The sequence below is a fragment of the Nothoprocta perdicaria genome, unplaced genomic scaffold, assembly GCF_003342845.1.
Source record: "Nothoprocta perdicaria isolate Ctin4 unplaced genomic scaffold, notPer1 scaffold_31, whole genome shotgun sequence".
NCBI classification, from domain to species: Eukaryota; Metazoa; Chordata; class Aves; order Tinamiformes; family Tinamidae; genus Nothoprocta; species Nothoprocta perdicaria.
The window spans coordinates 4,230,490-4,257,177 of NW_020455544.1; the positions used below are offsets into that span (position 1 = coordinate 4,230,490).

The 26,688-nt window shown below is 34.9% G+C and overlaps 1 long non-coding RNA gene across 1 annotated transcript; it reads left to right on the forward strand.

Annotated features, from left to right (window-relative positions):
- The first annotated feature begins 695 nt into the window (after window positions 1-695).
- Window positions 696-17,377, forward strand: LOC112950120. The gene is made up of 4 exons (XR_003249957.1): window positions 696-841; window positions 3,545-3,653; window positions 8,114-8,214; window positions 17,308-17,377. It is a non-coding gene; the product is annotated as an uncharacterized LOC112950120 (long non-coding RNA).
- Window positions 17,378-26,688: the final 9,311 nt, after the last annotated feature.

A 26,688-nucleotide genomic window follows, 5' to 3' on the forward strand; every position in this document is an offset into this window, starting at 1 on the left:
CATGATGAATTATTCATATTATAGCAACGGGACAATATTTATTCTCAGTAATGCACTTATTGTACCTCTGGAGAGCTGAAAAGCATCAAAGCTTGTTTATTGTTGATTTATGATCATGAGAAATAACAAATATTCTACTGTCATTATTTTGTAAATGATCAAAATGACTTCCTGGAAGATGATGATGTTTGCTGTAAGTATTTCTATAGAAAAAATAACACTTGTAACTAAACAAAATACTAATTATTAACTATTTCTGCCTGGAGATATTAAGAGTTTATTTGTACTGAATGCAAGTGGGTGGAACACTTCTCCTTTTCAAGAACGAAAGAAGTGTATATTTGTACACTTTTTAATTCTGTGTGGTTTTATAAAACTAAAATAGTGAAATGATTTATTCCTGGAATTTCTCTAATATCTGACATTATTTTATAAGGCCTACTAAAGTCAGTATGGAGTTCTGCACTTTGTGGGGGACTGGCATGACCAGTTTGCTGGCAGCAAACCCAAAGTTATTTCAAATATGTTGTAGATAAGTAGATTTTCAAAGTTATTTACCACATGTGAACTGCTATGGTTACCTCTATGGCAGTTGCTGCATTATTAGGTGAAATTATGAGGATGAAATAACTATGTCCTTTATGCGTCTGTTTTGTTTCTTTTCAAAAACTTGCAGGGTCCCTGCTCTCTGGGACTACAACCCTCTGCTGGGGACATGGACTGGTCTAAGGATAGCCTTGAGAAGGGCCACCTAACTACCTGCTGTCGGCGTGGACCACAACTCAAGATAATTTCTGTTGAGGAGGAGTAGCCTCGTTCCCAGAAACTGCAATTATTGCAGGTCTGCTTATCCTCTCCACTCCCGATGTCCTTCTCTGTGTCTGTTTTTCTCCTTTGTCCTTGTTGTGAGATGTCATATGGCAGTTGGGAAAGCAACTTGTTTATTGCACACATCAGAGAGAGAAATCTAAGTAGCATGAGGAGAGGACTGGGACTGATTTCCACCCCCATGTCAAAATGTATCTGGTAGTAGAGCAATGGTGAATGGAGTTTGCACCATRCAAAAGTGAAAATTGCTAGCAGAAAGGAGGAGTGAAAAGTCTTTCATCTATGCAAAAGAACTTAACTGCATTAGTGTAATGAAAGCAAGATGGTAAGATTGCTGTCTCTGCTCATAAACTGTGGTTATTCACCTGAGATGGAAAGGAAATAAAAAATATATAATAAAATATTTTGCTAAAGCTTCTTAAGCTGCAGTTGTCTTCCACTACAAATGTAGAAARCAAAAGTCTAAGGGGATTCTAAAAATGAGGCTCAATAGTTTTATGGAGGAAAATGGAGGAAATGAGACACGGGTGTCTGATGTGACAGAGAAACACAGGAAATGCATTTCTGTCAGGAAAACCTATATTGGCCTGTATATTGGCTCTATAAAGTATAACTTGATCTAAAATGAGAAAGAATCAATAGCACTAAAGAACACTATTCAGTAATATAGGGACTTACTAGATTGCATAGTGTAGCTTTTTTTGTGATTATCATAGATTAAAACTCAGAGCTTGTTTCAAGGTAAATTTTTCAAAAGAAATTGGTATTCATTTAGAAAGACCTGAACAAGGTATCAGTTTCAAAAACATGGTCTTCTCATCTAGTACCCTGAGTCACTTTGGTTTCATGTGAGGCTAGTGAGTTCTATTAGTATTACTGTGATCTGTTAAAAATAAGATCTTTAATAGCATTCAAATGCATGAGATCTTAAAAATATTTGGAAGCTATTGATATATTTTACTTAAAGTGTTTATGTATGCTTAGGTTTCTCTACTTTTCATGATTTAAAGTTGAATGAATTTACTTCCAAACTGGCTTCACTGAGAAAAGCAGTTTTCCAAGATTGTGTAAAGTCTGAGAACTAGAAATTAGAATTTAGGGTTGGAAGAGAACTTGGAAGTCAAAGAAGTAAATAGAACTAAAGGGGTAAAGTGTGGGGATTTAGTTCTTTCTGGGCAAAGCAAACATACATTGGACAGTGGGTTTCCACAGAAATGAAGACCACTGGATATCTTCCTGACCATCTCCACCTCATAGCCTGTGTCAGCCCAACCACCTAAATGCTTGTTCTGTGAGCCAGTTCAGGAAAGTGAGGCAGCTGAACACTTTGTTTGGGGGGATCGGAACAACGAGCTCCCTGAACTGGCTTTGTATGAGGTCACAACAGCTTTTTAGCCATGAAAAAGTAAAGATGGGAATGGATGGTTGAGGGTCCCAAGTTATCTGGAACTAACATCTGCCTAAGCTTCTATGAAACAAATAGCATGAGAGAATGTTGCAACATGATGTGGAGAGTTTATGTCCCTATTGCAAATATAAACTAAGTTGAATTGAATCTGTTGCACAGTAACTCATTACAATTTGAATTTGGTCACTTATGCTTTAATTCAAAGAAAATCCTCACCAGGAATTAAGTTCCTTTCAGTTCCTGGTAGAACTACTAGTTTAAAACTACTGTTGAATTTTAGAACAAACTGCAGAATTGTACAATGGGAGAATCTACGAGTGTTTCAGAAGTCTGCATCTGGGACTTAGTTAAAAAAAGCAGCTGGGAAAATGTCTTAAAAGCAACCCAGAAAATTCCAAGGCACATGGTTTCTCATTCCTTGTGAAGTTTATAAACTAGGACTCCAGCAACACACTCTGAAGACTTCAAGCTCATAAATAGTCCCTTCTTCAAAGTATGCGCACAAGACTTTGTAGGATCAGAACACAGAGATACTGTGTAATGACTAGAAAACAAGAAAGTCAGTATTAGTAGGTTGAAGGGAAAGAGTTTAAATTAATATGCATTTATGCATTTACTCACTAGAAACAAGGCACATATGAGCTTTCTTATGTTTTTTGGTACTTTCTCTTCTGATCATCTCCTAAATTGACAGGATGAGAGGAAGTTAGAAAGCTTGGCTGAAATTTGATGAGCATGTCGATTGGAAGTTATCAGTGGGATGTAAACTGTAGAGGTCTTACAAAACTGAGACCAAAATCATGAAATGGAAATGTAAAGTTTATGAACTATCTGCATTTTTGTAGTTATTTTCTTAAAAACAACAACAACAACAACAACAACAACAACAACAACAACAAAACCCAGCTTGTGCTGACCGCACTAACAGTTGTGGATTCATATTCTTCTTTTAAAAAAATCTCATTATTCTGCTTCAGTCTTTTCAAGCCCTAGTTTCAACGAAGTTGCACTGTAGTATGAATTAATTCTTCATACACATTTTAGTATTAGTGCAGAACTTTTCCTATATACATGACATGTGCAACGCATTGACATGACTACTTCATAGGAGAGCAACTGAGATTATTATTAAGGTGTTCAACACTCATAAATATTTGAAGTTATTTGAGCATCAGTAACAAAGTTGATTGTTCTATCAGAATTTCAGGGTGTTACCGGTATTTGTGTAAGCTTTTCTTTTTCTTTGAATCTTCATGACCCTGGATTTAAAGGATTGTGTTTGATGGCTTGTGTCTCTTCCTTCTGCAGTGGTTACTGTCACTTATCAGTTACTGGGTGAAGCATAAACTTAAAAGTGACTCGAAAAAGCGAAGGGAAGGAATTCTTTATTTCCCAGCCTCATCAAAAGTTAATACAAGTAAGTTTTTGCTCAGAGTTTGAATGAAATACWATTAATAGTTTTGTTTATTCACTTTCCTGTAATTCTACCCAAGACAAGATGTCATCGAACATTGGACAAGAAAACAGTCAAAAGAAAGAAGAAAAATAATTTGTTGTTGTACTTAAAGAGGGTGTTTATGGAGTAGAAAAATATTGAAAATGTTGTCAGAAATACAGAAGAGGCTGGAAAGGATGTAACACATATATGCGGACAAAAATTCTGATGATAGAGGAATCCATTATGTGAGATTTCCTCTTATGCTTATCATAGCATTAAGATCAGAATATTAAACAGAGAGTTCTGAATGCACTGTCTGACTGATTAAATTAGATGAGGAAGAATGACAGACCTAAGAATACGATTAAAAGAAAGCAATCGATGTATCCAAACCCATAGGCAAACCTTTAGAACAAATGTGAATTAACTTTACAAAAACAAAAGTGATTAAAAAGAAAGATGGGAAGGGATTTATGCATTAAAGGCATATATCATCAAGAAATAGGTATTGTTTCTTTTGGTATGAGTGCCAAAAATTTAAGTAGTGTGGACTCATATCCTAAGGATATCTCAAATGAATTAAATGAAGAGAACAGCATGACATAACTTCAGCATATAAATGAGGCTGAAAGAAATAGTATAGAGTTTTTTTTTTTCATATTCAAAGTTCAAAGTACAGCTGCTTTTTTCAAAGTCACAAATAAGTACCCTGCAATTATGAAAGTTATGAAGTTCAATTATGAACTTCAATATTATGAAGTTCAATTTTGGCCTACCATCTGTATTGTATATTAACTTTCCTTTCCTTGATTTCTCAGAATGTCCCAGTCAGTTTCAGAAATTGTTCTCAAATTAGATGGAGTAGAAATAATGGTTCCTGAAGGAAAACTTTGAGGAATACCTGATGGTATTTAATTTCTACTGTTTCACTTTGCAAACTTGTTTAAATAATAGCTAGCTACCATTGAAAAAACATTATGTAAATAGGCTGTTAAGTTTCTACTCCTAAACTTTCTAGTTGGTCTTCTAAAAGAAATTGAAAYGATATCAAAGTATTCCTCTGTAGAGCTGCAAAACATTTTGTTTGTGTGAAATTTTATATTTACATTTTGGTCAGGTTCCTGATTCTTTTCTTCATCTGCTATGTGTTTTTAATGAGTTTCAATGAAAGGTGAGTAAAACCGTGAAAACCTGCAGAATGTTATTTTTCCAGTTGGTGTTTGAAGAATTTCAAATGGTAACATGATTATCCAGCGCGTTCCACTTGGCTATTGTCATACATGGTTTGTCAGAGCCTTGTTCTGTTCTTAGACATCTTCCCTCTGTTACCTGCAGTGTTTTGTAGAATTTAATCATATGGTTTAGGAAAGATGGAACATTCCAACATCCCATTTGAATGCCCAACTTAAGATGAGGTTCACCTGCTATAGGAAAAGAGGAATATGTGAAACTCTGCGTTCAGAGTATTTATCAGATTTTTTTTTTCAGAAGTACTGAACAATTATTGCACGTGACAGGACCTATGGATGTTTTGTATTTTTTGAGAAGAAGTTAATATTTTTGTGAATTTAACTTATGATTGCCATTAAATCATAAGTAAGGGGGCACTGAAACAAGGACTCTATGAAATGCCCCATTGCCACCTTGGAGATATGTACATAGGTTCTGCTGCTAGACTTGGCATTCTTGCAATCTAGCTCCCTTAAAATGCAAGAGACTCCCCAAAATATAGCTCCATCATAGATCTTAGCCAATTGTATTTGTAACATGACAGTAGCTCTTGTCCTTAGAAGTGATAAACAGTAGTAAGTGGTTTGACATTTTAAGTAGTGGATGAAATTRATCTTTGCTCTAAGGCACTCAGTGTGTCTGTATTTAAAATTTGTTCACCTATGCTGTGTTTGGTCTTGTATAATTTGTAGATTCCTGGAAACAATGGTCCTTTTAACTGTATTTGGCCTCTGTTCTTGGAAAGTGTAGTGACTCCCTGTAAACATGTAGATTGCATACTCTGAGTCCTACCATGTAACTTTTTGAAGTTACAGCATTTGTTAAAAAAAATTATTTCCACTCTTGAAATATTTTCATTCTAAGTTGGGTCCCTTCACCATTTGAAAGGTTGCGTTCAAGCATCTATTGTTTCTTTAAACTAAAATCTCTGATGCAAAAGAATTAATACGATCCCTTCATATTATTTGAAAAAAAAAAAAAAAAAAAAAAAAGCAGCAACATGAGAAACAGAAATAGAAAACATATTTGGATATTTTTCAGTGTTTAAATACATAAGTGCATCCTGATAGATACTTGATAAAAGCAGCACAAGTTGCTGTCATTTTGGAAATGTCTAACATTCTAAAAAGCAATAAAAAAGGGAGCTTGTATTTACCCAGAGAAGGAATTCCCCCTCCTCTTTCCATTTCTTTATTTTGCATAGGCAAAAGAGCTTTAATAGGGGAACATTTGATAGAAATAAATTATTGTCATTTATTTGGCACTTCTTGTTTTTTTTTTTAAGTTGAAGTAAAGAAAGAAAATAGAGAAAATCATGCTTCTCTCGCACGTTGTATGAAGTTCCTCTGACACTGTAAAATAACAACAGAGGCAAGTTACTTCAATAATCTGTGGTATTTAAAGAAATTCATTAACACCTTTGTAAGCTGTAACATTTCCAGTGTTCACATTCAGAAGAGCTAACATAAAAAAAAAAAAAAAGAAAAAAAAAAAGAGCATGTCCCTTAAGCAATTAAGAACTGAAATATTCTCCAAATAATTTGAACTAAGAGTTCTGTATTATATAACTTATATTTTAAGTGTGAAATAGGGGCTTAGCAGTGACAGCAATTTAAACTGCTGTCATGAGTATTATCAACTGAATAAACTAAGAGTTATAAGATTTTTGAAAGCAAATAGTAAAAGTTGATTTGGGCAGCTTTGGAAGAACAGGAATTTTTTTGTTTTAGAATGATGACCTTTGAAAGTATGGYTAGTGCTTTTTCATGTCCTAATGATTTGAAAACACAGATATGACTTAAAAATCTTTAAAGTACCCAGCTATGTAATATATAAAAATTCTAATTCCCTCCATCATTAGTTATGCTGACAAGCTTCTATCAATTTGAGTATTTTGGCTTAAACATTTTTGGGGGAATAAGGAACACCTGGCTCCCTTACCTGGTAGTTTCAAATGCTGTATACAGTTGAAATTCAATTTCRTCTTGCAGCTCAAGAAATATCCCTCAATAAACATTTTATTAGCAAGTTATTATACAAATATATACCAAAATTTAATATCTAATACTTAAATGCACAGATTTAATCATAAAGAATGACATTAACCAGGTGGAGAGTACAGCAGTTAGGATACCAAACGCTGTTCCTCGCCACATGCATTACCTGAAAAGCTGTGTGAGATAAGCTTTGATTTCTTTTTCCCTCTCATTCATTAACTTCTTTTATTCCTAGAGATCATTCTTTAGTACTTTTTCTATTAGATAATACTTTAGGGCAGAGTTTATACATTTATACTTTATTTGGTACGAGAGAATCCAACTCTTAATGGAGTCAAGGTATAAGTTATTGCTATGATAGAAAGATAGCAATGTAGTTTCAATATTTTACTTCACAGTTACAGTAAGGATTTACATCCTGTCTGAATTAACAGCCACAAAGTGCTAGAAGCTGAAAGGATGTACCATAAAACATACCATTTTATATTTTCCCATCTCTTACACTTAAGCATCCATTACTGGTTATTCTTGGAGAAGGTTATGTGAAGTGGACCTTTGACTTGATGGAATACAATAGATTTGGATGAGTTTGTAATTTGCTTTTAGGGTATTCCTGCTGTATTTGATTGTGTTGTCACTGGCTTATAGCAGTAATTTTAAGATGATATACAAAAAAACTAGAAAAGTTCCCAAGCTAACCTAACATACTCTCAGAATTTTTTTCTGAGAAAGTAAAACTGAATGAAATAAATAGTAATCGCTCTGAGGAGAGAGGTTTTGGAAAGGTAAATGTATAACAAAACTTACACTGTTGGTGGTATTGTGTTTTATTCAGTTAAATTTGTGTCTTTTCATACACAGCTTGCAGCTTAGGCAARGAAAAATAACCTGTCTAAATATACTGAATGTATCAAATGAGAAGTGCAAAAAAATGTAAATTAAATAGCATTTCTTACTAATTTAAAAATATCTAGGTGAATGAAGATCTTGGTTAATAAGAGGCAGAAGGAGCAATGTCTGTGCACAGTAGTGAAATCTTTTASTTGACCATTGCATCATAGTCAGTCAAGATCAGTGAACTGATTTGGAATGTGCTGTATATTTCTTGATTAAATTGTCCTGACATTTGTATGAAATTTTCAATGTGTGTTTTTGTTTCTCCTCCTTCTTTTGATTATTTTACATTTACGTAATACTTTGTTTAAAATGAAGGCAAGCTGTGTGCATCAAGAATAAAAATATGGCATGAAAATGGACTAAAACAGAGAAGAGGCAACTGCAAACATTTAATTTTGTCACGTGCTTCCAAAAAGGTAGGGAGGAATCTTTTGCTTCCACAGAATATTGTTGCAAGAAATGTGAAATGGAGATATTGTGAATGATGCAGTTGTTGGGTCTCATAATTGGATGCTGTTAGATTGGATTTCCTTATTGAAAGAGTTATATTGTTGCATTAGAGTAGCATATAAAAAAACTCAGGAAAATGAAAAGTTAAAAAGATACGACTTGTGATACTGTAAAATCTGAGGAGAACATTCACAGTTTTAAATGGTGCATTATTAAACGAAAAGGTTAGAGTATTAACTCTTAAACTAGAAATATTTAGTTCCTGTGAACAGGTGGTTTTTGAGTTCACAGCATAGTTCCCAAATCACACTTTGTGGCACTCTGCATTCCCTTTGCAAAGCAGCCTAAGGGCATTTCAACGTAATCTGACCTTCTGCGTGCTAATGTCTGTCCTACAAGATTTAGAGTGTAACTTAGATAAATGTATTTGGTTCCTCTTACAAACAGGTCCCAGACACCTGTATTAGTGTCTGGGGTGTTGAAGTCAGTGTGTAAAGATTTCAAGCCTTCCTTTTCTTACAGTTCATTTATGGAATAGCTCATAGTTTCTCAAAATAGGAGAAAACAGAGTGCTCCAAGATGATCATTGCGCACCACTGAAACCAGTGCTGTGTTTCTTCTGTAAACTTTTAAGAGATATTTATTCAGTCAGTATGTATCATCTCAGGAAGTCAAGGGGGAGGTGTATTTTTTGAATTAAATATAGTTTTGAACATTTTCAAGTTGTATCCGTAAAATGCTACAGTACATGCCTTTAGGAATATGTTGAGTATTACCTGCCAGCTACTTAAGCAATTTTCTACTCCTTGTCATTATTTATGTAAAAAGAATTTCTAAAATAGCTAACTTTTCAATTACTCATAAATTTACTGACTGTGATTTTATTTAAGGAGTGATGGAGAGTACAAGTATCATATCAGAAATTGCAGAAGCAGTTTTACTTTGTGTTTCTCACTTGTCCAGATATGGAAGAATTGCTTGGAAGATGGGARCTTAGAGAAGAAACTAGGGCTTARCAGAAGTTCTGGCATTACAGAAGCTTGCTTGGGAGTGAGACACAGTGGCCACTTCCAGGATGGTTGGTAGGCAGGGACTCTGCTCCTGCATGGTTCCCCAGGCAGCACAATCTGCCCTCCTTGCAGCTGCACAGAGCAGTAAAGGAGGGTGGAGTGAAGACACCGCAGCCAGACTCTGTTGTACTCCTTGTGTTGGGCTGCTGCTAAGCCACCTGGTAGCTGCCCCGCCTTACCTGTTTGAATGACGTTGTTTTAATTTAACAAGGATTTGAGTACGTGGAATGAAATCAGGGAGTATTAATATAGCACAAGCACAACATGGAGGGGAAATTTCCAGCATCATGTCGAAGCGGAGACTAGGGACACCACCTTGGACTTAGGGGGAGACAAAGAGGAGAAGACTTCAGTTTTGCTTTATAAGGCAGTGTGAAGACTGAAAGACCAAATGGGGTCATAGCTGAGATGGCATAAACACTAAAAGACCCAATCAATCCCTATTTAATAAGAAAATATTTGAAAAGTTTGTTTTCATTCCAAAAACTTTGGAATATAAGAAATATATTCATAAGAATATATTTCTTATAATTTCATAATTTCATAAAAAGAAATAATTTCATAAACTTTGAATGCTGCAGTGAAGCTGATTTGTATTCTGGATGTTTCTAATTCAAGGTCTGCCACTTTAGCAATATAACAACTAAATTCTAATCAGATGAATATCTCATCCAGATCAGATGTTGCAGGAGAGAGCATTGATATTTGTGTTCTCAGTGGTGAGAAAATACAGAAGTTCTTGTATTGCTATCTCATCTGTGTAGCTTTTTTTTTTGGTCCACTATTTCATGTATTTTTAAACAATTCTTTGATTTTTAAATCCTGGGAAAATAAAGTGAGTATTCTGAACAGGGTACTTTTCAGTGGGAGCTGTGCTTACAGATGACCATAATGGCCAAATATAAATCTATAATGTATTTATATTTCTACCCTCTAAATCTTCCTGAACTGTTTATAGAAATTCACTTTTGCCAAGTTCTATTTCTGTTGAAAGTATTGTGACCATTTCTATCTTCAAAGTTATCTTGTGCTCTTCTTGTATCAAAAGAAACTTTAAAGATGATGTTTTAAGTAGCTATGATAAGATGCCTACAAACTGGGTGAAGATAAAAGACTTAGGAATTTTTAAGGTCTCTCGTGTTTCTCTAACCAAGATAAGATTTAAGGTTTGAAGAATCAGAAGGCGAAGGAATAGTGTCTCCCAGAATGCAAGTCCCTTGGGACAAACTCGTGCTCACAGCTTCTTTTACCACCTACCAACAGAATTTTTGAGGAAGATGTGCTTTTCTTATCCCCTGTGGAAATTTCTTTCTAGATAATATTTTAATTAATTCAGTGCTGAACAGTGTGAAGCTATAAATCGCTACTAAAATTTGGACCTGTTTCAAGAAAGTTGACTGATGTCATTTCGTTTTTATAAAGTCTTTTTCAAATCCACATTGTGGATATAGAAAAAGTAGGAGTACTTATCATAGTCATGTGATGAGACCTTTACTGTTTCTTAACTGAGTAGTTAATTATCACAGAAACAGCTGGGTTTGTTTTGTTTATCTCTAGCATAATTTTTATAGGTGTCATAGATATCGCAAACACTATTAGRATGAAAGGAGGGTGAAGCTATTTTGTGAAGTATTTTCAAGTATCTCACATGACCTAATTTTACTGTTTAAATTGAGAGATAAAGTCACTTTGTGCTGGACAAGCTTTAAAAAGTACACATTTAATAATAGATTCTTGTATTCAGATCTAGATAGCTTTGGGTGTTCAAAACAGACATTCACTCAGTGACTTGCATTGATTTCGAAGGAGAAGTATTCATCTCAGGGAGAGCTGCTCTGTATTCAGCAGGCATGAAATTAAGCATATCTTTGCATACATTATCCATGGAGAAGCTTCTCTAGTTTTCATGTTTATGTTTAGAAGAGAATTTTTTTATTTATACTTGATATATATCTGTGCATACAGGTGTGTGTATTTATATTTGTATAAAGATCTATAAAATTATGAATAAGAAATAGAAGTGTGGATTTAGGAGATGAAATAGAACTTCTTGCTTTTTAATCCAGTCTGTTTTCAGGATTAAAAGTTGCTCTGATTTGGGAGCAAAGGAAAGGATGTCTGTAATAGTTATTACTTCATTGAAGTAATTATTTCAACTTATTGACAGTAAAAGTCAGCCTTTACTCTCACTTTAATTGACTGAATAAAAGTGCAGTAATTTGACATGTTCCCCCATTAAGTCYTTTCTCCTAGTCCATTTTCCATTTCAAATCAGGCTTCCCTCATTCAAGATCAGTCATTTTTTGTGACAAAAATGCTACCTGCTTCAGACCCAATGTAGGCTGAGCCTTGATAAGTTACTTCATAGTTACAATAGGGTCAAACAAAAAAAAACAAACAAAAAAGAATATATTTTTTGATTAGACAACTACATTTTAGGAGCTTGACATTCTAAGGGTCTTTGAAGATTTAGAGGGCAGTGGATTGTTTAAAGAAAAAAAAAGTAGATCAAACAGTAACATATTAATCAGGATGGAAGCTCACAGAATGTGTTCCTAAGAGATACGTTTGATTCTACTTAAAGTGCAATCTTTTTGTTTGCATCACTGTCATTATAGACAAAATTCAAATGATTCTTCAAGAATGAAGTAGTGGTTTATAAAATACTTATTAATGAGAAATAGCAATAAGATACTATACTTCTTTAGGGCTTACTTCAAAGAGATTAAATGAGAAAGATTTACATTGCATGCATAGAAAGCAGGGGATTTCAAACAATGCCATAAAGTAAAAGATATTTTTTTCTTTTATCTGGTGAATAAATGTGTCAACTAAATAGAATAATTAATAAGAATAATTATACCAAATATGCTTAGATATTACTGTGCAATGTGACTAAGTGGAAATCTGGTTTTAGGAAATACAAGATTCGTTTGTATATATTGCTAAAATATTAGGTAACTCTTTATAAGAAYGGGATATATAACTGGTTACAGTCAGGCTAATATTTATCAGAGACCCTAGGAAAGAAGGTAACAAAAACATTCTGTTCATAGACCAGTTCAGAAAGAAAATAAGTGAACTCTGAGAAATCCAAAGTCCACTTTCCCCACTGTGGAAGTGGTGAAGAAGTGCATAACAGAGGTATGCTACTCCCTCGCCAGCTGTTAAATTTAGTGGGTTAATGAAATATGTAGGAAGGGAGAAGCGGAGAATAAATTACATTGCTGCCCACTTTCTGTTCCTACCTGGGTAGTCCTCATTCATTTTAGGCAGGTTGTGCGATGTAAACTAATCCCCTGAACGGGGACTGAAAACCGATAAAAAGTAGTGAAAAGATTGGAGAGGGATTTTGTTTTTTAAACAAATTATGCTTTTTCATCGCTTTTTGAATTAGGCAGAGTTTTATCCTGGGACTCAACCTTTTTGTTTCATTTCTTGAATGTGAATTGTTCCTTTTAATTGTTTTGTGTCTCTGTCTTCTGCCATATAGTTCTACTTAATGAACTAGTGAAAGTAAACTGAAAATGTAAGTGTCAAAAGAACAGTTAAATGAGGAAAAAAAAAGAATCAATTTCCACGATTTTTAATCATCTCTAGAGCTTGAAGCCCCATTTTTTTTAATTCCTCATTTTTCGAGTCTTTACAATACCTCCTTATTAAAAAAAATAAARTGTCTATTTAGCCCCTATAAATCAGTCTTTCCAAGTATATTGCACCAAGTAAGATACAAAGATATCTTTGAAGAAACAGACCTTTTCTAAATAAAGCACTGGAAAAATCTAATCTTGTGTTGTTTGCAAGCCTTTTTCTCTGACAGCTGTTCTACTCTTGAAACTCACTGGAAAAGCAAAATGTATGGAAAGGCATGGCGAACTACACTGAGCAGCTGCCAGAAGAAAAGCTTTGTGAAATGTGCCGAGAAGGACGGATTCCAAAGATACTCTTTTTTTTATTACTAGTAAAAGAGGAAAGAAAAAACAAAAGAAGTTTTGTATTTGGATATTCATGTTTTACTCCTCGAAATGTGGTGCCTATGTGTGTATGTGAGAACTTCTCAGAGTGCTTGCTGGCTTTTTCTTATTCACCGTTTTATCTCATGCATCATGAATAAGCTTGAACTTCAGGAATCCTGCAGATTTGAGGCATTTATCATTTTAAACCGATAAAAATCTTGCCTAAAGAAAGGTTCAGGTGATTGCCTAGGAAGTATAAATATTGAAGTCATGTTTAAAAGTCTGCTTTGAATTTACCATGCACTTTTCACAATTGTTATCTTCCAGATTGCTGTAGTTAGAGTTGTGTAAGTTGGCTAAGATGTCATGGAAATCACGCTTGTAGGATGAAAGACTGTTTCTTATCTTGCATATTGATTTGGAAAATATCTGAATTGATATTCAGATTTGTAGATCCTTGTAGATATTGCTATTGAAACACTATTTTGAGARGCAAAGTGTCATTCTGAAACTTTATAAAGAAATATTAAGTCATATTAGGTAGATACTGTGTTCTGCCAAAGTAGATAAGCAAGTCAGTGCTGGAATGTATTACTTACAGTAGAGAAAGGGCATTGGGAAATTAGGAGTTATTGGGGAGGAATAAGAGGCATCTGAATGATCTGAGAATTTTAAGGTTGAGGAATTTGATTATGCTACTGTATTTTGGTTGTCCAAGGTTAATTTGGAGAGAAATTTAATCGTAGTATATAAGTACACACATGAGTAAAAGAGATTCTTGATGATACGTTGTGTTTTAGTGGCTTCAAAAATGGCATAACAAAGTCAAGGGCTAACAACTGACTATCTTAGGTTAAACTAGAACTTGTACTCAAGTCTTTTTTTTCCCATGATGTTCATTCCAATGTCATTCTAGTGCTCAGTATAACCTTTAAACCAGAGAGCATATCTTTCCAGATGTTGTATTAGAAGTTCAGAGAAGAATTGCATGAAAAATTTACTGGGCTTGTATTATACATGAACTTAAAATCCATTTTATTGGTTCCAAATAGCCTTAAAATTTACAAATAGTACGAAATCAGCTACCATAATTCTCTATGCATTCTACAGTTCGTACAAATTTTTGTTGATCAGATTTATAAGGGCTAAAATTGAGAACAATTTGTAAACACAATGGTAAAGTAATAATCAAAAGGCTGATGGTGTCTAGGAGGCTACAAACACAACTTGGAAAAATATTGTAGCACTCTAGGGACTTATTAGAGCTGGGTAACATTTACAGTACTACGAGAAAACATTTAGATGGGATATTTGAACTAATGCTTAACCTTGGGACTCGAGGACACAAACAATAATAGGCAAAAAAAGAAACTGTGGGAAAGAGGATTTTAACAGATTATAAACTTTTTATAAAAGTCTCTGTCTATCCTCTAAAATGCAGGAGGGGAAAAGCATCCAGGGGTTGTCAGGGGATTTAAAATTAATCAATAACAATCTTTTTGATATGTTAAATTTTTAGGTGTATGATGGGAGTAGGAGGTGTCCCAAACAGTAAGGAGGATTAGGTAATGATAGTTAGTGGATACCCACTAGCTAATTTTATGTTCCTTCTTCTGCCTTCTTTCTTTTCCAGATCCTTACAGTAAATATTAAGACTATGAAAGGTACATTATAGTATACATTATAGTACAGAAGTGATCACAGTAACACCTTCACAGAGTTGAAAATAGAGCTTGGTCTCCTGAGCCCTAACCCCTCTATTCTTCTAAAACAGAAGCTAGTTCTCACTTGATGTTTGTATGGTTTATCATGCAATGCACTTGGTGCCTTTACAGTGGAAGAACTATAACTAATTGAAACTGTTCTGCAAGTTTCAGAAGAATAGCTAAGGAGGCTTCTATTCTGAAGCATTGTATTTCCATAAAAAAAAAAAAAAAAAAAAAAAACCTTAAAAACAATAAGAAGTTGTTAATTGAATTCAAGCTTTACACAGTTATTTTTTCATGCAGCAATCAGTTTTGTATTTGTAAAATAAATAATTTCTGTCAATATAATCTTATAGTAAGGAATTCAGATTAGAATTTAGCATAAGGAAATAAGGCAATTCAATTTCTTTCCCGTCATAAGTGAAATCTCTGCACATACTAAGGAAATTACATATCTTTGAAAGGATTGATTGAATGCTGTGTCACATTCCTAGCTTTGAACAGAAGGTTCTTATAAAATCCGAGCGGTCTAGAGGGAAATACTTCCCCTCTCTTTATATGCAGATTCTGATGAAAGCAAAAAGAAAAGAAATGACGGGAGGCTGAGATCAATCATAACGAAGATACATTAGAAAGTCTGGTGAGAAATGGAGTGAGCCTTTTGCTTTAAAGCTTCTGCTACCAATTGTGCAATGAAAGAATCTTGCTCTTCCATAGTGTCTCCTCCATAGAGCTGTAGAAATAAACTCTGCTGTTCATGGACCTTAATTAATTGCCAGAATTATGTGTCCAGTGGAGTTTTAAAGCCCTTCAGTACGAAGGACTGGGCTATTCTCTCACTAGTCAAACCATCTTAAACTTGGGCAGAAATTTGTTGTATTTTCTTAAATTACAGTAAACACCAGCACTTTATATATATATATATATATATWWTATATATATATATATATTAAAAAAAAGTCAAATACATTCAAGGACCTATGCAATGAGAGCATATTTAGAAAAAAAAATAACATCAGAAACCTATGTTTATTCAATTATGCCCATAAGAGTGGTTATTATATAAGAAGAAAATACAAGGATTAATTGTATTTTCTCTTTTTCCGAGTTTGCTGGTCCCGCTAAGGACCCCGGCATATGGCAGCCAGGGAGCACCCAGCCTGATCAYCTTCCCAGGCTGCTCTCCATGTGCCGAGCCAGAGGGAAAGCGCTGGTCTTTTAGCCAGGTCCTGTTGTGCTTTCTGAGAGGACCTGCACACTGGGATGTTGTGTGGTCCTACCCTGCAGCACAACCGGAGCRTAGGGAGCCAAGGGGATGCAGAACTAGATGGACATCCCAGGATATGGAAGTTATYATTGATCTCGCTCTATTATGTTTACATAGTTAGACTTGGTGTAGCTGGGAGGGGAAGATTACATGGGAGAATGCCAGTTCTTTGGGGTTTATTTCCAGCTCTTACTGACAACCTTTTCACAAAAATACATTAAGTAGTATATGGGATAATGGTGCCTGGATTGAACAGAAATTAATATCAGTTGTATTTCAGCTTCATTGGGAATTGTTTTCTGTGGAATTTCTGTGGAATTAGGACTGGGAATTCTAATTCCAGATGGAGATCAGTCTGATATATTTTGGACCGTAAGAAATTTTAGCTGAGGCAGACTAGAACTTATATTCTTATTTTACTGTTAGGGAACTATGCTGGTTTTCTAAAGACAAAAGGAGATAGTGCAGACATAAAAAGAAACAAACAACAGTAACAAAAAGAAACGCTTAGAAAATTGCTTCTTTTGCTGTTGTAGTCTCATCCTTTAAACTTTGCTGTTGATGGGAGAGAGACGCATCAGTCACCCCAGCATCTGGTGAGCTTGTACCTGCGTCCAGATTTTCTATTTAAGTCATTGCTTCTAGCAGTACTTCTGCAGCTGTGGACTCATTGCTGTGCCAAAAGCAGAACAAGGCCTCAGTTCTGACTAAACCAGGTGACAAAAAAAGATGCCAAAAAGAAACAAAAGACACTAAGGAGTTTTCAGTGAGCAGGGAAAGAGCTACAGTGTAAACCCTGTTGAGGTGGCAGGCATGCTTGACCTCCGACTGGTGGAGGTAGATACCAGACAAAGATATATATTTTTTAAATAGGTATTAACTCATATACTACTACTTCTTTTGTTTTGTTTTGTTTTKTTTCGGCATATATGTTGTCCCTTGGTCTGGTAATTTGACTTTGTGTATTTTTTGCAAAGTCATGGTAGCATAAATGTACAACAGTGTCTAGAATTATAGCACATATCAACTCTTCATTATTCTTCTGTGCCTCTCATTGCAGATGCTCAGAACAACAGAGACACGACCGACACATCAGAATTATCTTTCTTTGTGGAGAAGGCAGGCGATCACATTTAGGAAGTTGGTCATTATGGAAGTGTTCTCGCTGCTGGGACTGGAAAAATGCAACGTCCTGGAGGCCTGGGTGCCCAATGTGGAGTCATGTGGGGCGCTTTGCAGGGCGGCTGCTGGCAGTAGCTCAGGCATCTCCTGCTGTCAAGGCAAGAAGACTGTTTCAGTTGAAGGTGAGTTCCATCATAGCTGTTCAGTGAGTTATTCTAGGCTTTGTGTCATTCACTCTAAGGGCTCTCTTCCAATGGTCTAGGGCCCATTTCTCTTTGCAGTTTTTTATCTTTGAAATTTCAACAAWCAAATGCTATGTTGCAAATCCAGAAGGAGTGAAAAAGTTTTTTTTTGTGTTTCTCTGCCTTAAGAGTTAACATTTATTTAGTTTAATTTTGCCTCACTTTTTCTTTTAGTTCATTTTCTKTTAGTATGGTTTAGTTTAGTCCAGTTTATAGGTTTTCTTGCTCAATACAAAGTGTTTTCCAAAATGCAAAAATCAAAATGCAAATTCATCTCTTGATGATGAAGGACGAACAAATAGCTTTTTATTTTTTTAATCATCCATATTAATAACATTCATTTGACATGTACATAATGGCATGTATCAGAGCATGTGAAAATACTTGACAAACCCTTTATTGAGCCTCTTAGCTCTTGGGAGGATTAAATYTGTCTTTCAGATAAATGTACTAATAACAATAACATGAGAAATACTTCTTTTTGCTTCCTTCCAAGCTATGCTCGAGATTCTGAACTCAGTTCACCAAAACAAAATGCTTCTGATGGTCCTTATTTGAAGACATCTGAAATAGGAAGATCTAGGCATTGTGCTAATGCAGTTATTAGAAAAGATCTGAGTAGATGACATGTTTTGTATGACAAAAAAAGAATTAATTTACTGTGTGACCTATTTAGAGAATGTGCTGTGTGGAAGGACGAAGGGTAGGGATAAGTTTTTAGGCATGTAGGCTGCTGATGTGAGAATGGGAGTTAACCAGACTGTTAGTTCCTGTAGAGAAATTCTTCCATATTGCTGTGAAATAACTAAACTGAGGGGAAATCTGAGTGCTTTGGTTACTATGAAATGGATTGTGTGGGTTAGATTTTGAAAAAGATGATTGTATAGTGGTTTGGGTTCCTTGGCACCTAGCTTTGCTTATCTCTAGGCTTTGTAGCCTGTTGGGTTTTTTTGTTGCTGTTATGATCATAGCAATATGAGGCTGGAGCAGGTTAATTATTTTTCAATAGGTCACTAAGCAGAGGTGAATGTGGAAAGGGTTTGAATTGCTCTTCTGAGTTATAATTTCCATTAATATATGATATAACAATCTGTAAGTCCCAACAGTCCTTCATACTGGCTTCAAAACTGAAATCAGTTGTCAGAGAAATGAGTCAGGTGGCTTATCTGAACTGCAGGAGGAGTAGAGAGTCTGGGTTAAGGCAAAAAAAAGGAAAGAGCAGGGATCCTGCACCCGCTCTAATTCACTTAGTGAGACAGAGAGGTGAACAAGGCTCCTGACAAACTGAAGGAAACATTCAAAGGACAAGTTCTAGTCTAATCAATTCCTTGGATATTTACTTGTAACAGAGTAGAYGTGAAAAGCTTCTTGAAAGTGTGGGGGACAGGTCTTCTATCTCAGAGGTCAGAGGAGGCAACTTGCATGTGATGTTCACCGCAAAGCCCTGACCCTGACGTGACGACCCAAAAGCTATTGAAGAGAAGTACTTGTGGAGTGATGCAGTTCAGTTATAAGGAATGGAAAAMAAGAAACATCAGCAGGGTGGGGACAATTTGCTTGTAAATTGTTCAGCCGTGTCATGAGGATTTAAACTAGGACAACACCATTTCATTTATAACTACCAAGTAAACTACCTTCTCTTTATGTGATGTTGATGATTCTTCTTGGATCAGAAAACTGACATAGTGGATAGAGTAGAAATCATAGGTCTGAAAACTCTGATTTTAGTAGAACTTTCTGTATAGTTTCATATGACATGTTCATAGTAAACTAGGCAAGTGTGCCATATCTAGATGAATTCAAAATAAGATGAAAGTACAGATTTGGAAAAAATCTTGTCGTTAAAAAAGAATTGTTGAAAAAATCTGAGTTGTTACCAGTAGCAGATAGTCAAAGTGGGAAGGCTTTTCAAGTGAATTACTTCATTATCTTGAGTATATTTTCTGAACRTGATTCTGTTTAGGATTTAGTGTTCAGGATTGTGTTCATAATTTACATCAGTCACTTCTGTGTTGGCCTACCTTCAAATATGGAAATTGTGTAATGTGTATAAGAAGGTGAAGATAAAGGTGCAGGTGTTTTAGAGTGCGGATTTAAAGTAATAGTTTAAAGAACTATGAGGTAAGTACTACATATAGGAAAGAAAAATCAAATATGTGTGTAAGGTAGGAAATAGCAGACTTAACATAAAGAAGGTTCTGCAAGGTACAGTCTAACTGCACCAGAAGTGAATTTGTGGTGGATTTGTGATGTGGCATATCTCATTTGCAGGTATATTTAACAGGAGTTAAATTAGTTTAATTATTCCAATGTTATTATTCCAATAATAATATTATTCCAATATTATTCCAATCTGCTTCAGACTTACAACAATAAATGTATGAAATGCTTACAATTTAGGTGAATTTTGAGAAAGGTGGACCAAAAAGATTAACAAGCTACCTAGCTTTTGATGTGCTTGCTTTTTTCTGGAAGAGTTTAGCTGTCTCCACATTTGGCTATATCTGAGCATTAGTGAGACTTGTTACCAGGATAGAAATTTCTCTTTAGTACCTTTAATTGGACCCCTCATCAGTGTTGCAGGCAGCTGTCAGCCATAAAGCAAAATTAACTGGAGTTTCGGAAAACATGAACTTTCTTGAGAATTTAGAAGACTTGGAAAGAGAAAGAAAGAGACCAAGTCTGCTTACATGCAAATATTTAATTCTGATTCCACAAGGCTTAAGACAAGAGAAAATTGGCTTAATTTGTAGGGAAAATTATTTATGTTACATTTCAGGGAAAACTTTTTAACACATAGAGTAATTGAGCAGAGAGAAATAACTTCCTGAGGGAGATCATGAAACCTTGTTCAATAGAAACTTTTAAAAACAAAGATCTGTCAGGCATAGTCTGAGTCTAGCTTAGACTTGCCTGAATGCAGAAGGATGAGTTGGGCAGCATCTCCAGATCACTCCCAGCCTTATCTCTGATCTGTTTTTCTAGGACATTGGAGAGGATTTTTCTCCTTGACTAAACAAAAACATGTGTGCCCCTTGCTTGTAATWAAAACATCCATTAAACTAAGCAAAGTTCAACTCATATTCCATATATAATTAATACCAGCCATGTGCCAGTTGCCTTCACTGAAAAGTTTTCTTAAGAATAACTTCTGTAATTTCTCACTTATTTGTTATGATATTTTAGTTTATCAATCCACTAGTTACTAATAAGATATTAATTGGTTTATACATTATCCATTGATTTAATAATCACACGTTGCCCTTTGGCAAATGTTTCATATCAAGAACAGTTATCCTCAAACAGTTTTGCTGTCATCCTGACCCAATTATTTTGATACTTCACTGTCTTCAGTTAGCAGTTACATAAATAGGATTTCATACAACTGTAATCCATTGATATCATAATACAAAAATAATTTATTTGACATTCATTGTTGCCTGGCTTAGTATCTAATAGTTACATGCCTTCTCTACTTGGAATTTGCTACTGTATGATTGCTGTTAGTTTTCATTGCCCTCTATCTACAGAGACAGAATTTCTGATACCTCCTGAATTAGGCACTCTGGGATTCATTTTTCCTTGCCTCACAGACTGCTCGTGTTTTACTTGATCAAAAGAAAGGTTCGTACCTTTGTGTACATGCAGAAAGTAGYGTGTTTAAATGCTGCTCACTGACTCCCACAATTTACACGAGTTATTTTCAATAAAACATTATTGCGAAAGTAATATGTGAGGTAGTCATGTATCATTAATACTTTCTACAGAGTAATGTTGCTCTGAAAACAGGATCCTAGAAAATTTTTCACCGTTTGCATGTCTCAGAAAAGACATCCATTCCTGAGAGAAAAGCTACTCAGCTTTCAGTATGTTTGATCACTCAGATGATTCAGTTTGCAAGTGCTCTGCCTTGCCAAAGGGATGGTTGAGCACGCTGAGAGAAAGAGAGAAAAGGAGTGAGAGGAAAAAAAGAAAGCTTAAAAGAAGCAAGAAAGAAAAAGAAAAAAAAAAAAAGAGAGAGAGATGGAAGGAAAGAAAAGGGAAAAAGGAAGGGAAAAAAGAAAAGAGAAGGGAAACTTCTTCCTAATCCCACCAAAGTATAGGACCACTATAAATCAGATTTTTATCATAAGGAAGTCTTGATGTCTTACTGTGTAGTTATAATATATTAATTAATTAATCAAATTTACTACTGATTTCCAAGGGATTAAACCCAGTTAGCAGTAAGCTATTGTGAAAGTGCATTTCTAATTGAAAAAGATTAGTAACTCTTTATACAGTGCTATTGTATGTGTCTAGTATGATATYTGCATTATATCTTATATAGTATTTAATAGTATTTGCAAAACAACAATCAAAAATGAAATAGATTTGTGCTTTCAACTGTCGTTTTATGAAAATGCTGTATTTTCTATTTGCCAGGCTCAACAAATTGTTTGCTTTATTATTTGCATTTTCCTATGCTCATTGAACACTTTGCATAGAGAACTCCAAAAAGTCTTTCAAAAAGTCACTTCTAAATGACTGTAGCTTCCAGAAATAAGTCATGCAAGAAAACAACAAAATGAAACTATACTATTTAAGTAATTTTTTGCAAAGAATAATACTAAGTCATTTCTCCCTAAGTTTTGAAATTGTTTAGTATTTTATTTCCCAGAAAAACAAGGAGGAGCCGCTTGTGTCCCACCCAAGCTGAAGAGCAACCTTTATTCTGACAGATGGGAGAGCTCCTAATGAATGTGTGCCCTGTCCAAACAACTTGGTTACTGTTCCTACAGTTCCTGGTTTGTGATGTGCTCCTTGTTTCCATGAAGACCTGCAAACTGCGTGGCTCCTCTCAGTCCACTTGTTCTTCTCTTTCTGCTTATATCTCACTCAGAAACTGCAGCAAAGTGTTGGCAGTCACACCATCAGCTCACACGCTTGTGGCATCATGAAAGTTTATGTTCTGTGATGATCTTTAGCTGCTGTTAATATTAGGGCTACCAGAACAGAGCTTCGCAGGGAGTGAATATGTTGTCCAGCTGCCTTCTGCCAAGTGGCAGTCCGTTTGTGCACTCGCCCTCCCCAGAACATACGCTCCCCTCTTGCGGCTCTCCAGAGCTTTTCCTGCTACAATAAATGCAGAACTGGGAATCGCATTTTTCTGTTGGCACCAGAGGCTTTCCAATAAAAATGTTTGTCATTATCCAGGCAGACCTTTTGGCTACATGTACCTTTTACATTATGTTAAGGAATGCAATGTACAGAATTCGATGATCACAAAATGWTTAAGCATGTGGCTGCATAAAAAAAAAAATTGTGTTATTCCCCAAGATAGTCTTTTCATTGAAGCTTCTGCAAATAAAGGAAGAATATATACATTTGCAAGGAAGGAAATACCCTGTAGATTTTTTTCCTGTGCACTTTCCTGGATTTCCTATAAATAATAATAATAATAAWAAATCTTCTGTTGTAATTATTTACCAAAAGCCCTTTGTGATTTTCCTCTAGTAAAATAGACCAGTATTTGCTGGTATTTGCTGATTCCGATGTATTCAGTGATTGGTCAAGTCTTAACCCTCCCTCCTGTTATATCTAAGAATAAAACACTACATTTTTTCATATTTAGAAGGCGAGAAGTGAAACAATTATTGAAACAAAATGATAAATCATACTAACTTTTTAAAAATATGGATATAATTCTCCTAATATTCTGTTTAATAACTTTAAAAATAAGTTATTGACAGCAAATGAAAATGTTTTGTTGTATAACCATCTCAGCATATTTTTATCAAAATTAAGTTATTTAATAAAGGATTCTATAACCTACATTGTACCCTACATTAGTGTGCTTTATGCTGATCATTAGTTCTAAGCAGCTGAAATTGTTTGCTTTAATGAAGATCCCTATATCAAATATATGTGTGAAAGCATATAAATATAGGCATATTAGTCGTATTTTAAAAGTATATCCTGCTATATAATTGTTGCAGAAAGAAGAGACATCATTGTTTGATTAGAAACATGCAAGTTTGGTATGTATTACACTTTATGCCCTAAAAAAATGTCTTTGAATATCACTTTCAGTTCAAAGAAATGGATAGCTAAGCTTTTCCATCTGGAAACAGCTTGCTTCATATGATCAAAAAGACATATTTATATACTTTGATTAAGCAGTCCTTTCAAAAGAGCAATATGAGTGATCATTTAAGAACGGGAAACAAGTTGGGCTTTGCATACGAAAATATTCTTCTGTGGACGAAATGAAATTAAAAAAACCCTTAATCACTTGAAAGACATTTGGAAGGCTTTTTTGCGCGGTACCTTTTGCACTTCTGATGCTAAATAAAAGCTGTTAAGTATAGATCTTTTGATAAAATGCATGAGAATTTACATTTCAAGTATCAATAAGCTATGAATGATTAATGGTAGAAAGAAGTTGGATGTTCAAAAATAAATGAACAGATCTGTTTCATAGAAGATGAAGTAAATATGAATAAGGTCATTAATAAAAAGTTTCTAGAAGTAGTGCAGGACAAACTTTGCCCTTGGAAGTATAAGGAGGGCTCCTGATGAGCTCAGTGATGCATGTGAGGGCAAAATTTGACTTAATGTGCCTGCAATGTAAAAAAAGAAAGTTTAAGAAAGRAAGAAAGAAAGCATTAACTTTGCTAACCTACAAGACACTCACATTGCTCACCTTTTTTATTCATGATGGGCAAGCTCTCAGAAGAAAAAAAATCTTTTTCTGCTTTGTCCTACTTATTTCAGTGAGATTTTTCGTTCATATTTTGTTCAAGAATCAAGTTCAAATCCATCTGCTGGGTGAAATATATAGTTGAGATCATTCTTTTTTTGGAACAAACCCTCTAACTTCAAGAAACTTGTTTGTATCTAGCTGTCTACCTTCAAGCTTATTAATGAAACAAGTCTAGTTATTTTTCTGTTGGTTTAGATCTGATGAGTCTAGAATAAGAAATAAGAAAAAAGAACAAATAAAAAATAAGAAAAGGTCTAGAAAAAAGATGGGAAAACTATCTATTATCTGAATCATATTTTTATAATCTGAGCCACTGCATGGTTTGGAAAAAGTGTCTAGTTAACGGGAAGTAAGAAAGCGTACTACAAAGAATTCTGATTATTTGAAATACTTTATTGAGCTATAGATTGCAATCAGGTTCATATTATGTTGGTTAAATCTTTTTAATAATGCTTTATTTTCTTCAGTGTTTTCATGCAGGCCATTTCTTTTAAATCCAGAAGTATCCTTCCCACGTCTAATATTCGTGCTCACTTTTTTCCTCTCCTTCCTCGATAGCAGCTTTCCAYCTGACATTTCTGCGTATAGAGGCTCTTACCTCCCGCCCTCTTTTCCATCTCCCAACCTGTAGTGCAGCCTCAGCCTTCTGCRGAAGGGAAGGTTTCAGCTTCTGTTGAATGTTGTTGTCACTGAGATGGAATAAATCCCAGTGTGGATGCGTAGCTCATCCTTGTAGTGCTAAAACTCCCATGTGCAGTTGGGCAAGTTATTTTGGTAAACAGAAAATCTGTCTCAAGAATTGTTTCCTTCTGTCCCAAACCTGTTTATTATATTTTCTCCTTCCTATAGGAATTCTTCTAGGAATAGGTTTTCATGATTTAAGAAAACTGCAAATATCCTGAAAGTACTAGTAGAAAGTTTGAAGGTGATATAGAGTTCAATTAAATTTCTAAAATTGGGTTTCATTTTTTTTTCTGAGACTGAGGGAGCTTCTATTCACACATTCCAATAATTTGGCTGCATAAGCTGTTCAAGAATCAGGAAAGCTTTCTTGTGTTCCCTGTAAGTGGCATTTCACTTTTCTAGGAGAAATTATATGTATTGGGCCAGTGAGACACTGAGATGGTGAGGAAGACTACAGGGAAATATTTCAGTAATACCAAGATAGTGAAATGTCTTRCCTCGCTTGTATATGGTAGCTTTATTTACAAACCTTTCTTGGCAGAAGGTATTCATATCGTGATGAGATACCTGCTTCTTCTTTTATTCTCAGCATTGGAAAATAAAGAAAATCAGATCTACATAAAACCACTAAGAAGACTTTAAAAAAGAAAACGCTCTTTGGGAAGAGTTACAGACCTTCATATCAATTCAAGCTGAAGTCTGCGATGTGGAACTGGTAAGGTTAGCAACATTCGAGTTCAGAATTCACAGATTCTAAACTTGTCACCTTTTATGAATACRTAATATGATATGGAATTTAATTACCTGTCTCCTCTCATTTCCTGAGTTACCTAAACATCACGAGAGAGTGCTCAGACCTCCTCAGATAGGGGCATCTCTGCCACAGCTTGGAGATGCCTGAGTCGGGTGCCTGGGCGGATGGGGAAAGGTTGCACAGAGCACAGGGACCCAAGGCTGCTCATCTGTATTTCTCTTCAGTAGCAGTTAGTTAAATTCAAAAGGGTTGGAAGGCAGGAAAAATAATCAGCTCTCTGAATCCGTAACAGCATTTCAGAATCTACGATGCTTATTATGTATGCATATAGAATGAAAGACGGGAGCTGAGGAGGTGGTGAAGGAGGGGGAATACATTGGTGGTCTCATTTAGAGTCTTGAAGGGCTCAGTAAAGAAAAGAGGGAGGAAGCAGAGGCAGGAAAAAAGATTAATAAAATGAATACTTCAAATGCAAATCATAAGTATTTATGATAAAAGGCATCATWGATATTTATAAATAGAGTTGCTGGGAACCTGAATTTTATTTTTCAAGCTTTCTRACTTTGGACTTTAAGCTTTCTACTACTGTCTATGCTACTAATACCTTTACACTATATATTTTTTTCCCCCCAAACACATTCTCCATCTTTTTAAAACAAAGTAAAATGTTATAACATTGCATTGTTGTTGGCAAAAACAACAACAAAAGAGATAAGAAAAAATAATTGCATTCTCTCAAAATAGAAAAAAAAATGAACATGAAAACAGAGAACATGCAGTTAACAAATTGCTACATAGAAAAATGCAGAGATTAGTTAGAAATAGATCGGTCATTTTCAAACTTACTAGTCTCRTATCCCAGGTAGTCATTTTTATCTTACTATTTAGCAAAATATT